This window comes from Hipposideros armiger, unplaced genomic scaffold (genome assembly GCF_001890085.2).
Source record: "Hipposideros armiger isolate ML-2016 unplaced genomic scaffold, ASM189008v1 scaffold_82, whole genome shotgun sequence".
NCBI classification, from domain to species: Eukaryota; Metazoa; Chordata; class Mammalia; order Chiroptera; family Hipposideridae; genus Hipposideros; species Hipposideros armiger.
In genome coordinates, this window is record NW_017731432.1 from 1,717,211 (window position 1) to 1,728,161 (window position 10,951).

Sequence of the window (10,951 nt, forward strand, 5' to 3'; positions counted from 1 at the left end):
CGCAATACATCTTACAGCTTGTAAAACTCCATGGCCTTCCAGTGGGAAAAGGGCGGGAAGTCAAACTCACAAAAATAAAAGTGTCCGCGAGGGATGTTAATACGAATGGCACCGCAAGACCTGTCGACGCTGAGATCTGCCTATTTCCCAACCACAATTCAACTCAAGGGCAAATATCACCTTTCCGTCGAATAAAAATAGAGCACGTTGGGAAAATATTATAGCTCATACCAAAGCGAGGGGAAAACAAGATCTGGACCAGAACTAAAAATTTTGGACACCCAAGCTGTGAATGCTGATTTAAAACTGTTACCCTACAAAAAATATATATATTTGAATAGACTCAGCATAGTTCTGCGTAAGTGGGCCCAAACTCTAGGGCTTTACCTTTAAAAAATCTATTTTTACCTCCCTCCCACCTACCCTGCACCACCACCATCACCGCCGCCGGCGCTGCCCTCTACAAGTAGCACGTGCTGCTAACTGAGTTTTCTAAGAACCTGGTCAGAGACACCAGGTGGCTAGCCAACACGTTTCTTGCAATGGGGCTTAGGGAGTGGAATCATAAGCCGGGGGCCAAGGACACAGGAGCTCTGCTCGCATCCCATGTCTGCCCTGACATTGAACCATAGCCCATCACTGCCACAAGTTGAAGTCTGTACAAGGTGAAGAGAACGACCTAGAAATAAGCAAATGGGAACAGGTTCTTGGTGAGGTGGAATCATGATACAGGAATGATGGGTTTTAGCTCTTCTCTTGGCTACTGACCTCTTCTGCCCTGGGACCCATCACACTCTGACTCCAATTAAACTCACCAGCTGTGCTTCCAAGAAAAGCCTGCCTGGGTCAGTCTGGCTGCGCAGACACTGCCACTGATAGCCACTGGGAGAAACTCCAGCCAGCCACCTGGCTTGGCCTGCCTTATGGTCTGGTGAAGACACGCCTAGCCAGAGGAAGAACAGAAAACACCTCAGAAACATGGCTGAGAAGTCACCAGCCTGGGCTCGGATGCAGGGGCTTCTTGGCTGCACTCGGTGTAGACACCAGGCACCAAGGTCCTGGCCTTCTCTGACCTCCCATCTATGAAGAAAAAAGGTGATAACTGGGAATTGGGCCTTTAACCTTGGAACTGAGAAATCAGATGGCTGCTACACCCTCCAAAGCCTCTAGCCCAGTGGTTCTCATCCATTGATTTTGGCCCCAAAGACACATTTGACAATATCTGGGGACACTTCCATCCCCAGAACATGAAGCAACACCAAAATCTTTAATCAGGAACTGAAAATGAGCTCTCGTGAGGCTGGCGCTAGTCCATGCCAACACAACGTGCCCACACGCTGCAGCTGGACGAGATGACCACTGCAGGGTTACTGAGACTGGCGTCCTTGACCTGACAAGGCTCTCTGATGTAACCCGCTCCAAGGGCCTCCTGCTCCTCTACATGTTGGCTTTGGAAGGTCCCCAGTGTGTCCTTTTAGAAATAAATCGCCCGGCTGGCCACTGTGCAGAAGCAGGAACTACCCCTGCACGAGCAAGTCAGGACAAAAAGAAAAACCCACATCAACTTTTGGATCTGGAAGCACAAGCGAGTCACTGGCTAGGCCCAACACAGGAAAACTTCACACTTTTATGAAAGGCAGCTTCAACCGATTCATGCGGAAAAGACGCCCTAGTGCTGAGAGGGTGCGACCAGCCACTGAAGCACCAGGACCACTGCCGCCACCATGACAGAGCCCTCCCCTCCCTCGCAGGCTCTTCTGTCGCCCCGTCTAAGCCAGGGGAAGAATGTTCGTGGGACCACTCCTCTTTCTCCTCTGCACCCCGGTTTCCTCCTATCTGCCCCTCTTTGTCTCCCTGCACATAACCTCAGCTCCCCCCACACATATCCCACACTGCCTGGTCTAAACCTTCACTCCACCTCCTTTTATTAGAATGTATCCACACCGGGATATTCACACCTGTAGGGTCCAATGGTTATACTGACTATTTCAGATGATCTAACGTTTACCAGTGACAAAGATGCTCAGGTGGACCACAAAGCAGGCTGAGCAGTTGGCGGCCCTGACGTACTAACGCAGGCCAGCCCATGCCAATCCCAAGTGCTGACTGTCAGAAAGGCCCATTTCTGTCTAAACAAAACTAGAGTTTTCTGAACTCCCTAAAGATTTCAGTTGGTTTAGAAGCATAACTGGATGAGACTCTTTCAATCCGGGGTACAGAAATGGAGAGAATAACGAAGTGGTCCTTGGTGGCTTATAAACGGGGCCGGGGGCCACCACCTTTTCCCACTGCCACTTGACTCTGGCCTGGGACGCTGAGTGTCAGCCAGCTGAAGGTAGCCGCTGATACTCCCCAAGCCCTTGGGGGCCCCATGAGCAGCGAGTGGCCCCAGGGAAGGTGGTTCTGGCCAATGGTAAGGAGTGGGGTACAAGGTGAGGCTGAGGAGGGTGGGGTGGGGGGATGGAAGTTGGATGGCAGGACAGGGCACGGCTGTGGCCATCCTCTAATAACACCACACGTGCCTGTTAAACATTTACTTACTTTGTATCAGGAGAACAAGAACATGGTATATAGAAAAACGGAAACACTTATAGCAAGGAAGAGGCCAAAAGATAGGGAGACTGCGTTTGGGCAAAGTGACAAAGGCAGGCAAGACATGCACAGTGGAGCCTTTCTCACTGTCTCGGATCCTTAGAAAACTGCCCCCAACTCTGGCAAGATTTTTCTAGACGTCAGAAAGAACAGAAGGCAAAATTCCAAAAGAAAGACCATCCATTGGTCAAAATGCACCCTTAATGGTTAATACACAGCACACTCCAAATCACAGCACTGCCTCAAGGAATAGTAATTGACTATTGCACTGAATGAGTAAGAGTCGCTTGCTGCGCATATAAACATATCTTAACATATTTGACAGTAGGGTGTAGTGGAAGGCAGGCTTGCTCTGAAGCCAGGCTTCCTGGGTACAAACCCCAGCTCTGCCGCGTCCTAGCTCTGTGACATGTGGCAAATCGCTCAACCTCTCTACACAGCACTTTACCCCCTCTGTGAAATGGGGATAAAAACACCACCTATCTCAACGTGAACGCTCAATAAATGCTAGCTTTTATTTTTTAAAAAGACTCAGGATTAAAATGAATGAAAGACCTGGGGTGCCCCCTGTTTGTGAACGTTCCTTTTCCTTAGAGGTTAGTGCTGAATTGTCTCATCCTTCCTTTTACACCATGAGTTTGCTCACGACCAGAGGCAGAGCCTTTCCTGTCTGTCTGGGTGTGCAGGCAATGGCACCAGGGCTTGGCCCACTGCTTCTCTGATCTCTATCCTGTCAGAGCTGAAGTGCCACTCAGGTCTGGGAGGCCCATCTGATTCCCAAATCCCCTGAAACGCCCCTCAAAAAGTCAGGCCTTTCAATTCAGGGTCGCCCCCCCCCCCCCCGCCGACAGCACTCATGGGGGGCCCACTGAAGGGAAAAAATCATTCAGCAACATGTTAAGGCAGACGTTACTTAAGGCACCATTGCAATAGGTGTAGGGACCACTGTGGTGGGGTTCTGCAGTGGGGGAGAGAGATTGGGCCCAACCACAAATACAATAAGCAAAAGTGGGGATTTACAGCCAAGGAGCAGGGAGGGTGTGTCAGGGGATGGAAAATTACTGAGAGGAAACATCAGGGTAAGGGAGGATCCAATCTAACAGGGTTCTTGCTGAGAACAAGCTCGGGTGACCAGACATCACCCGGGAGATGGTGGAGGATAAGGAACCCGATCAGATATGGAGGGTGATCAGATATGGAGGATGAGGGGTTCTGGCTAAACTAACATAGCAGGATTCTTCTAAAATTGGACAATGCAGAAATAAACACAGAAGCTCAAAAGCCGAGGCCTAGTTGACCAGAGCTCAGAAGAGCCTGACTAAAGTTTGGTCATGGAGAGAATTGTTGTCAGGCCCAACCCCCAGGCCAGCATGACTGTGGGTGAGGCCCACACCCTGAGGGAGAGGGGGTTCTCCTGTGTCGGGAGGAGGGGGACACAGAGGCTAGGATAGGGCAGAGACAGAGAGGCAGGGTGCAGGGAGAAGGACAGAGCCTACGTGCTTCCATCACCAATGACACCATTTTGTTGGCAGATGGCCCCTGAGCTCTCCAGGATAAAGCAGTCATTTAGCCTCCCAGCATCCTGGGGGCAGAAAACACTGGTTTCATCTGCTCTGTTTACTTGCTTCCTTGGAATCAAAGTTCTCACTGTATGGATACAAAACTAATTCAGTCTCTTTCTATCCAACATAAGAAAGAAAAACTTGGTTTCTAGTAAGCAACCGTTCAAGGATGGACACAAAGCCAGCTGGGCAGAAGGAAAGCCCTCTCCTTCCCACGCGCCTTTCTTGGAGGTGGGGAGGGTGAGGGAGAGGAAGGAAGTGATGTGGAGTTCAACCCCAGAGGAACTGCTGATACCACATCAGCAAAAAGCATCGTCTTGCTCATGTCTCGACTGCGCTTTCCCACAGCCCTGGAGTCAAGGCTCAGAACCCCTGTCCACAAGCGTTTCTGCCATTCCCCCTACATCCCTATCCTGGCTCAGAAAAGGGCCCTCAGGGCCTCAGGGCTGAGCTGTGTCTTCACACATGCACATGTGTGTGCACACACACACACACACACACACACACACACTGCAAGCTAAAGATACACAGGACACGGAGCAGTTCCTAAGAATCTACAGAGGTGCCTGACTGCCATGGGCAGGGGTGCACAGCCATATCTACATCTGACTTTCTGAAAGTAGCAGTGTCTCCACAGATAGGAAGGCAGACAGATGAAGCATCCTTCCAGCTGAAGCAAATGGAGGCTTTGCCTTCTCACTGGAGTGTTGGAAAAATTGATTGTTTTGGAGAAATAACATAAAATTTAAGAGCTCTGCTTCCCAGGCTAGAAGACAGACCAGATCTATTCATTCAGCAAGCATTAAAAACCCACTGCTTAATTAATACACCAACGGCTCTCTTTTTGCAAAGCGGAAGCGCGGTGCAATCCACGGGCTGGCACGCTTGCATGGAGGCCTGCACACGAGGCTGAAGGGGAACACACGGCGACTGCCATTTTGCATGTTTCCTTGTCACATCAATGAGGCGCTAAAAATTTCAACCGTTAAAAAATCAAACCTTTGACATAATGCCTTGAATTGTATCACTAAGTTCCTTTTTCACAAGGTATTAAGTTCAGGGAACATATCCGCTTACTGATTTTCCCTGAAGAAAGGCCCTCTCTCCATCAGGAAACCTCTCCAACCAGAAATGCGGTTTCCCATTTGATGTGGTTTGTGCCTCTTTGGGTGTTTTTAGTGCCCTCTTGTCTGTTTCATGGACCCTCCTGAAAAGCTGGGTGTCTCCCTAAAAATATTCATGCTGACATTCCTGCTGATGACCTTTGTGTGCAAAAAAGCATTTGTCACATATCTATTACACATCATGGACTCTGCCATGAGCCTCCCATACATTATAGTCTAATATTCAGTGAGCACAGTGATAAAGGTTTCACATTCATTGAATCATTAGCTCTCCCTATATCACTATGAAGTAAGGACAATTTTTATCCCCGTTTTAAAGACAAGGAAACTGAGGCTCTGAGAATAATCGTGCCAAGGTCCTGGAAGTATAAGTCTAGCATTCAAACTCAGCCTGGCTTTTCTTCACATCTGCATTCTTGTCCCTGCACCAGATGCTTCCAGGCCAGTCTTCTCCTGTCAGCAGAACTCCATCATTCTGGCGAGGCTGGACCATGTCAGGAGTGTTTCTGTGTTAGGTCTGAATTCCAAAGCCCTTCCCTGAAGCAGGTTTATGGGACGCACCGGCCTTCCTGAAGGCCGTGAGGAAAAAGAACAGAACCAGATCAGAAAGTCAGCTTCATGCGGCCAAACACAGCCACCTGCTTTAGGACCAACCGCCCGGCTCAGGGTTTCCCTGCAGCTGTTCAAAGATGTGCCTATACCAACTCTGCCTCTTTAGTCTCAGTTTTCTCACCTTTAAAGTGGGTACATTAAAGCCTGTGCGGTAAGGCTACTGTGAGGAGTTAATGTGATGAGAATCTTAACACACATGACAAGGCACCTGGCACATGTTGTCAGTAAACGGCCACCACTATTTCTTGGTGGATTCCCAGGAGTTATTCCTAGATCCAATTGAAGAAAGAGGAGGGGAACGCGTCCCCTCCCACCCCCCCCAGTGAAGATTGCTTCTTGCTGAAGACAGGCCGGTGTAATCAGACATCACCTGGGGGATGGTGGCGGATAAGAAACCCACTCAGATATTGAGGGTGATCAGCTATGGAGGATGGGGGTTCTGGCTAAACCAACTTAGCAGGATTCTTGCTAATATTGGACGATGTGGAAATACACAGAGAAGCTCACCAGCTGAGGAGTACTTGATGGTCTTTGTGTGGAAGGAAACAAATGTTTGTCACATATAATATCTAGTATATATTTTAGAATTTCTGGTGCCTGGTGATAGTGAAAAGCAAAGACTTTTCATTGGTTTTATATTGCTTTACAGTATACTCCCTAGCTGCCTGCACGCGGGGTAGACTTCTCTCACTCACTTCCTCCTATCCCAGGCCCCTCTCCCACCCAGTGCCATGGCCTAGACCTCTTCCAAATGTCCTAATAGAGATGGAATAGAGAGGCTGTGGTGGTCTCTCCCACAATCATCCCCATGGCAATCACAATACTTCAGGGGAAAAGAAAGCTGCTCGTTCACAAACAGAATGGGCCTGACTTCAGAGGGCCTCCCTGAAACACTCTCCAGGGAAAAGGAGGGGCCCGTGCGAAGCTCACCACCGGGAAAGAGCATGGGTTTAGGAAGGCTGCAGGAGGTGGAGGAGGGCGCAGGGCCGAGGTGGGGCCGGGGAAGTGGGCAGGGGTCGGCCTCCCGGAGCCATGCGGGCCTTGTGAAGGATTTTTCATTACCCTTTTGTTCAGCAAGAAGCCACAGACATGATGGGGTTAAGGAACCCCCTGGAAAGGGCAAGGCAGGTGTGGGAGGCCAGCTAGGAAGCTTCTGCAGCAGCCAAGCCTGGACAGGGGGAGCGGAAGGCAGAATGGACAAGTGGATGGATTCAAACCCCCATCCTTCGGAAGAGGAATCGACAGGACTTGGTGATAGATCAGGTGTGATGGGTTGGTGGGCAGCAGAGGATGAAGTCTGGTTTCTGGCTCAAGCAGCTGGGGGGACAGGGAGCCCCTTACTGAGTCAGGGAACACCTGAAGAGAGAGACTCAAAGGCTGAGGACAAAGGCTGGGGCGGGGGGGGGGGGGGGGCGCTGTGCACATGTGGGTCATCCAAGTGGAGATGTGAAGAAGGTGGTGGTATTTACCATCAGGTGTTCTGAAAAGCAACCCGGGCAGATGTGTGGAAACTGAAAGTGGAGGTGACGCGTCACTGGGGAGAGAGACCACAGGAAGAAGAGCATTCTTGGGCTCTCTGGCCCTGAATGGCCAAGCAGAGCGGGTGGGGGGAGCGACAAAAGAGCCGAGGCAGGAGTAAGCAGAAAAGCAGGAAGAAACCCAGCAGAGGTGGTGCCTCGGGAGCCCCAGGAAGAAAAGAAGATGTACAGTTTTAATTAAACTTAATAAAATACTACTCAGAGGGTGAGTAAGGTCAAGTCTGAACAATGTCATCAGCACTAGCACATAGGCAGGTCAGAAGGGCTCTCAGGAGCAGGTGTGGCTGGGAGCCAGCAGCAAGGCGGGAAGGGGAGCAGGAGGTGAGACGGTGCTTATACCTCAGCACCCCCATCCTGTCTCATCACTTAGCACATCTCTTCACAGCCTTTATCTGCTGTGTGATTATCCTGCTTGTTTACTTGTTTACCTGTTTGTGGTCTCCCTTCCCTAGAAATGTAAGTCTGTTAGGGCAAGCACCTTGTCGGTTTTATGCACAGACCAAGCAGAATGCTTGGGGCTCAAGAAATACCTGTTGAATATTGAATGAGTGAAACAGAAACAGAGTAGAGGTCCGTTCGGCTAATAAATAAGGAGAAAGGGAGCTGCAAAGTGAGTGGGCTGCTAGCAGAAGCTATCGATGGCACTGTGCCAGTGATGAGAAAAAGAGAAATGGGCTGGTGCCCCTGAGAAGGTGGGGGTGGGGGTGGGGGTCCCAGGCTTAAGGGGAGGGTTAGGGCAGAAGCACACCTCTAACATGAAAGCTTAAAAGAGAGCCTAAGCAGTATTTTCTAGTCTGAATGTCATCCAACCCACATGTCCCAGCCTTAGGACACGTTCCCCAAAACCAAGCCCTGAGACCAGGATTCCTTAGACAGGTGATTCATTGAAAAAAATGCTCCCAGGGACATCGCCAAGGGAGTAGGGCAGCGGGACAGAGAAGGGGAGAAGCCAGGCCAGGGTCTGACCTCAGGTGCAGTCCCAGCCCCAGCCCGATCCCAAGAGGCTCCTGGAGTGCACACTGCACCTCCTCCAGAGTTTGGACCCTCCTCCCCAAAGCAAGGCAGCTAAGCTTTCATATTCTCACACCAGGAAATGCTGGCCACAGATACTCCAGCTCTCTTGGCAAGAGGGCGACCCATTGAAGAAGGAGACGGGGCAAGGGCCACAGAAGTTGCGGGTGGGCACGCAGAATTGGTCACCATGGTCCAGGAGTGTCTGGGCAGAGCACCAATGATGTTTGCTGCTACACGAGGACAGAGTTTTGTATGGATTCCCCTAGGAGAGCCCATCAAACAAACAACTTCATTCTGGGGGGCCGGATGGTGCAGGGAGAGTTACCATTTAGCATCATTTTTGTTCTGGAAGACCATCTTTCAAAGGAAATAGCAAGGCTCCTAAAGTGCGCAGATGCACTCCTCTCAGAAAAATCTAAGGGCATGAATTGAGTACCGCTACTAATACTGACTGTGAGATGTAAGAAAGTACTCAGAGCATTTAGAAATACTTAAAAGTCAAGAAATAGAAAACTAAGTAACCTGTGCTACATTCCTGGAACACGCTTATTATCATCACAGTATTGTGATATTGTAGAATCCTCAGAAATAATATCATTCGCAATGAAATAAAATAAATCAGCCAACTGATATTTACTGAACACCTGCTATGAATCCAGCTGTGTGCTAGAAGTTTATCATCGGGATGAGGACCAGATGATATCCCTGGAACAATGAAAGAACAAGGCAAAAAGAAAAACAGGGTGCATGGGAGGCAGTAAAGTTTGATGGTTAAGAGTTGAGCCCCAGAATCAGACTGCCTAGGATTGCTCTCATTTCTGCCACCAAACTCTCTGCTTCCCTATCTGAAAAATGGAGTCATAATAGTGCTTATATCACAGGATTTTCGTGAGGATAAAATGAAGTGATTCGTGTAAGGCCCCTGGTAAAGTGCCTGAGGCATACAGTCAGCACTCAGTCCTTGGGAGTCCCATTTGCTGCAGCTGTTGGTGGAGATGAGGGATGGAAAAGACCATTACTCATCTGACTTGTCTCCTCTCTTGCTCTTCCCAGAAGGAGCAAGACATTTATGCCTGGCTATGGGGGACACACTAGAAAAAAAATAGGAAACATCGCCCTTGTTTCTGTGGACTCGGATGCAACCGAGCCAAGCATGGACCAGGGGCTGAAGGGCAGATAGTGTGCTCTTCTGCTGGTCTGGCCAGAGCCGAGGCTTTCTGTCTTGGGCACCTTTCAGACTCAGAGCACACTCGTGCTCAGACTCTAAAGAGTGTTGGGTCAGCAAGGGTGTACTGGGAGAGCTATCGGCATATTTGTATCCCTTCTGACCATGTCCTGCCCGGCGCCCAGGAGCCAGTGTCGACACTTTTCCGATCAGTGCACAGAATGAGGCGCTCAGGCCAAGGTGATACAATCACACGGTCATTCGCTCCTATCCTGCACCTCCACTCACAGCTGTGTGACCTTGGGCCAGTGACGTTGACCTCTGAAGGCTCAGTTCTCTTGTCTGTAAAAGTTCCTGGCCTTGGCTGCACATTAAAATCACTGGGGGAGTGTTTAAAAGTCCACATGCCCAGGCCTCACCCAGACCAATAAAATGAGAACCTCTTAGGATGGAACCATTGCTGTAAGGGCAGAGGATCACCCTCTGCTCATCAGAGTGAATCACTGAGATTATCCATGGAAAGTCTTTAACACCAGGCTTTACACAGAGTGCCCTGTAAGAGGTGGTTGCCACATCGTACCACTGAGAGTTTCCAGACTCAGCAAACACTCTCTACAGACCCTTTATTCTGGAAGCTTTATTCTGCCCATAGGAAGCTTCTGTTTGAGTGTCTCACTTTGGTGACTATCAAGGATCAATTCCACATTTTGATTTCTCTAGTTTTTTTTATCACCCCGGACCTGAATTATCTTATTCTGGCCAGAGAGAAAAAGATCAGATCCAGAAAGTGTTTCTCTCTGATTTTAGGGCTGTGCAGCTAAATCCTTGTTTCCAATTATATACTTAACGGGCCTCATAGCCTCCATTCAAAACGGACAGTCACCATTCAAAGGAGCCTCAGCCCTTGGCTTGCAGAGGTGACAGGGCCTGGAGATGGGCATCCACAGCCCTGTCTACTGTGGAGGCTGCCCTGACAGTAACATCCTTGTAGGACTGTAGGAAAAATATTTCTGGACCCCCTTGCCATCTCTCTAATCAGCCTAGGGCTTCAAGCCCTGTGATACATGAAGATTCATGCAAATCAGGGTATGAGGATTTCAGAAGGTGGGAGGGGCCTTTCCAGGCCTTGCTGCCTCCACGTATGGAAGCGGGACGTGCCTGGACCCAGAACTAAGAGAAGGAACTGGAGTAAAACAAGTGGGATCCCTTGTGACTTGTAGTTATGGTTTTCAAAGAGTAACAAACACAAGAAAGGAAACTGACCTTCAAGGAGTAAAAGGGGCAGCCAGCATCCCGCTGGACGAAGAGCTGGTAGGTGACAAACGGTAAGCTCCCGTTCTTCCA

The 10,951-nt window shown here is 49.7% G+C and overlaps 1 protein-coding gene across 4 annotated transcripts in view; it reads right to left on the bottom strand.

The window, feature by feature from the left end:
* HIVEP3 (HIVEP zinc finger 3) overlaps positions 1-10,951 on the bottom strand; it is a 437,965-nt gene that overhangs the window by 333,443 nt on the left and 93,571 nt on the right. The window lies entirely within an intron of this gene.